This window comes from Spinacia oleracea, chromosome 5, assembly GCF_020520425.1.
Source record: "Spinacia oleracea cultivar Varoflay chromosome 5, BTI_SOV_V1, whole genome shotgun sequence".
NCBI lineage: Eukaryota > Viridiplantae > Streptophyta > Magnoliopsida > Caryophyllales > Amaranthaceae > Spinacia > Spinacia oleracea.
The window spans coordinates 80,392,347-80,396,194 of NC_079491.1; the positions used below are offsets into that span (position 1 = coordinate 80,392,347).

At 36.6% G+C, this 3,848-nt stretch overlaps 1 pseudogene; it reads right to left on the reverse strand.

The window, feature by feature from the left end:
- Nucleotides 1–1,341: 1,341 nt before the first annotated feature.
- Nucleotides 1,342–3,250, reverse strand: LOC110792862 (cytochrome P450 CYP82D47-like; annotated as a pseudogene).
- Nucleotides 3,251–3,848: the final 598 nt, after the last annotated feature.

Sequence of the window (3,848 nt, forward strand, 5' to 3'; positions counted from 1 at the left end):
TTTGTTCTTTTTCCGCTAGCGCTTTGTGCAACTTTTTCCCATTGAACTTTTCAATTTCATATTAACCAACTTTTACCGTTCCACTAGTACAAGTCATTTTAAATATTTTTCAAAATAAAAAATTATCACAACTTAATATTTTGACGTTGGCTCTGATACCAATTGTTAGAGCTCGCAGCAGAAGTTTGGATTCTACTAGATAATTTGAAATTGATACCTCACAAAGAAATAATATTTTGTGGATAAACAAACAACCTTTATGAAGGAAATAATAAATGTAACGTCAGAAAAATAAGTTTTCTTAAACTAAGGTTTTATGATATGAATTATATTGAATTAATCCTAGATTACACTTCTACACATTTATAATGAATTAAAACTAATTAAACAATGGTTTACATTGTTTCTATAACAACCGACAATCTTGTTTCCTATAATTAATGTTAACTAAACATTAACAACAGAAATTCCATTTTAAGAAAATCCATTTTATTCTCTCCTTATGTTTCTCTCATCGTTTCCCATTTCTCACACAGTCATTTTCATGTTTCTTTCGTACTCTCCAATATCAAACCACCTTAAAAATGGATGAGCGTCAGCAGGAAAAGAGGCGCCTGCCAATTCATAAAATTCCCTGAATGCCTTGGTGCACTGATTATACTCATATTCCTAACTTGGATAAAGTTCTTTTAATGTCTTCCCAGCTATTAATATTATTGAAGCATTTAAGCTTATGTCATTAAACATTGCTTCATGTCGATTGAGATATTATCGAGCCCAGGCTCAATTTCCTCTTGACCAAACAACTATCACGCATAAATTTTACAGCAGATCTTCCCTCCGATATGCATCTCACGCCAGTACTAGCTATATGTACGGAAGCAGAACATAGCAGAGCTGTAACCCATGTACTCCAAGCCAATTGTTTGGGACCGGCTTGCAAAAAATTGATCGTTAGTGCTGAGACATTCTTTAGCCGTTTTTTCTGTGCTTGCAACCAAGGCTTCGATGTACACCGAGCTTAATCATGAAGATTGGACCAAATTATCAGCTAATTTTACCAAGGTTATGTGAGAAAACTCTCTCAGAATAGGTAGGTGGCCAATAAAAGGCCACGAACCAGATGGTTGTGGTGGTATTTGTTCAGGTTCCAAACTACAAGAGGCTGCTTACTTTAAAACAAATTGGCTAGATGCGGAATGAAAGTTGATCCGGCAGACTATACCTAGAGTCAAGCATGCTTGCTGCTGTTAAATTATTTGTACTTTTTTTTTCATTTGGATGTTACTCATTGATATTTCAGAAAATGTTGATAGCACAGTAGTAGCAAGACAAATGTGGTGATACAAAAATGAAGATTGATATTTCAGAAAATATTCATAGCACACTAGTAGTTAAGTCATTACATAGGTTGGGAGGAAGGCGAAAGGTGATGTGTGAGGACGACCTCAAGTGGTGTAGCTTTGAGGTTGGTTATTCCAAAACCCTCAGTCATGTCGACAGTTTCATCTGATAGAGTTGAGATGTCAAATTCGTGGAGTAAATTAGCTAGTGTAAACTGCATGACCTGAAGGGCAAAAGATATACCAGGACAGATCCTCCTTCCACTTCCAAAAGGCATAAATTCAAAATTTTGCCCTCTAACATCATAGTCTTTGTGAGTTGTGAGAAACCTTTCAGGATGAAAATCCAAAGGGTCTGACCACACTTGTGGATCTCTGTGTATTTTATAAAGATTAACAAAAAGTTGTGTGCCTGCTGGGATATCATAACCACTCACACTGCAATCTGAAATAGCTTCTCTAGGGACTGAAAGGGGCGCAGCAGGGTATAGTCTCATAGTTTCCTTGAGAACTGCTTGCAAGTAGACTAAATTCATGAGGTCTAATTCTTCCACCTGCCTTTCTTTCCCCACCACAGTCTCTAGTTCAACTTGAGCCTTCTTCAAGATATCTTTATTGTTAAGTAGCAATGATAGTGCCCATGTTAGGGTTACTGCTGTGGTGTCTGCTGCTGCTAAAATCATTGCCTATCAAGCAGAAGAAAATATTAGATCATCCAAGAATTTATCAAACTCGATTATTGGTAACATAGAAAAAATATTTGACTACTATTAATATATAATAGTTCTTAGTTTCTTACCGTGCAAGTGGCTTTAATGATTGTATCTGTATCATATTTGGAAGGCTTTTCCTGTCCTGTCTCAAAAATTCCAAGCATAACATCCATGAAATCCAGCTTTCCATGTGAATCTTTGGTGCTTCTTCTTTTCTTATGGTCCTCCAACCATCTTTGAGCTACATGATCAATTACTTTTGCAACTTTCTTCATTTTTTTCTCATACCCTCCAATATCGAACCACCTCAGGAAGGGAAGTGCATCAGCAGGGACAAATGAACCTGCCAATTCAAAGAAATCCCTGAATGCCTTTGCACACTCCTTATATTCCTCCCCTTGGTAGAGTTCCTTCAACGACTTGCCCGAAATTAATCTTACTATAGTATTCATGCTTATGTCACTAAACCATTGTTTCATGTCAGTTGATTCAGGCTTAGCAGCTGAGATACTCTTCACGGCTGATCTTACCTCTGAGATCCTGACATCTTTAAACATCTCTACCCGTTGGTTGGACAGTAGCTCAACAGCTGTGATCTTACGAATCTCACGCCAGTATTGGCCATATTGGCTGAAGCCCAACATGGCAGCATCGTAAGCCATGTGCTTTACAAAGATTGATTGGGGTCGGTTTAAGAATACTTTGTCATTGGTTCCGCTTAAGCACTCTTTTGCCATATCTGCTGTGCTTACAACCAAGGCTCGGTTAACACCAAGCTTAATCATAAAGATTGGACCATATTTATCTGCTAATTTTCCCAAGGCTATGTGTGGAAGCTCTCCAAGATGATGTAAATGGCCAATAACAGACCAAGAACCAGATGGTTGTGGAGGTTTCTTCTTAATATCAGTTGTCTTTTTCCATCGAAGCAGACAATAGAGAAATAGTAACAAGGAAAGCACGCTTACAGCTTCAGCAGAGAGCCGAGTAGATTGGTGAAAAAAGTTAAACTCCATTTGGTTTTAGATTTCTTTCTTGTGATGATTCTGAAATTGTTTTCAGATATCCTTCAACAAGATAGTTTCATATTGAGGTTTGTCTAATGATGTAGTAGTAATTAGATAGTTCTTGTTTTTTCTAAAAGTAAATTATTGGTGTTTGACTTGTTGGCATTAGTATACCACGGAGTACTATATTGTAATGTTGGTAGGACATATGGGATAACGAATAAGTGGCTCCAAACATATAAGTAGATCAAGTGATTTTTTTTTGCAGACCTGGCATATGACTGTTGCCCCACCAATCTGGAGCTCATCAAGTGTGAGTCACAAAGGAAGCTGCTACATATACCTTCAGGGTATCAAACTATCAAATACTAACATATTCTGGGCTCTCATTGGTTGTTTTCACATAAACAACACCACATGAGATTAAAATTTAAATCTAAAATTGCAACCTCAAGTGGAATTTAAAATTTTAGACCAATCACAGCCAAAAGTATCATACCCTTAGGGTATATGTAGCCTTTTCGAGTCACGGAAAATAACAAGAGTCGGGTTCTTTAGCATGGATGTTTTTCTAGGATGGTTATCAAAAACACAACTATCTTACCAACATTGAATATTAACCATCCATTTTACCTTAAATTTAGGAAAATTGTTTTAAACAATCCACCTGTCGATGATTTTAATCATCCGACCATTAGATTATTATCTAATAATTTACAAAGCTTTCCTGTAAGATCGTCTACTGGTTAGGCCATTTTTTTGATACTAACTAAATTAGTGTAAAA